Here is a 225-nt window from a genome sequence, read left to right as displayed (position 1 = left end):
CGAATCTGCCTAAGCTTACTGTTTCTGTTTTAATCGATTAAATCAAGTTCGTTGATCGATTATCCACATTCTTTTAATCGATTAAATAGGGGTGATTCAGCATTAAGTGTTGAGTTTCGAAAAGCGGATATTCTAACCGCTACACCTATTCAACCCCCCCCCCTTCTAGGTGTATTGTAACCACTGATACCTAACAGGTATATGAAAGGAGTTCTTCATGGAGTT

Source organism: Lupinus angustifolius, chromosome LG08 (genome assembly GCF_001865875.1).
Source record: "Lupinus angustifolius cultivar Tanjil chromosome LG08, LupAngTanjil_v1.0, whole genome shotgun sequence".
In the NCBI taxonomy this organism is placed as follows: Eukaryota; Viridiplantae; Streptophyta; class Magnoliopsida; order Fabales; family Fabaceae; genus Lupinus; species Lupinus angustifolius.
The sequence above is the reverse complement of the archived record's forward strand: the minus strand, read 5'-3'. Positions refer to the sequence as shown.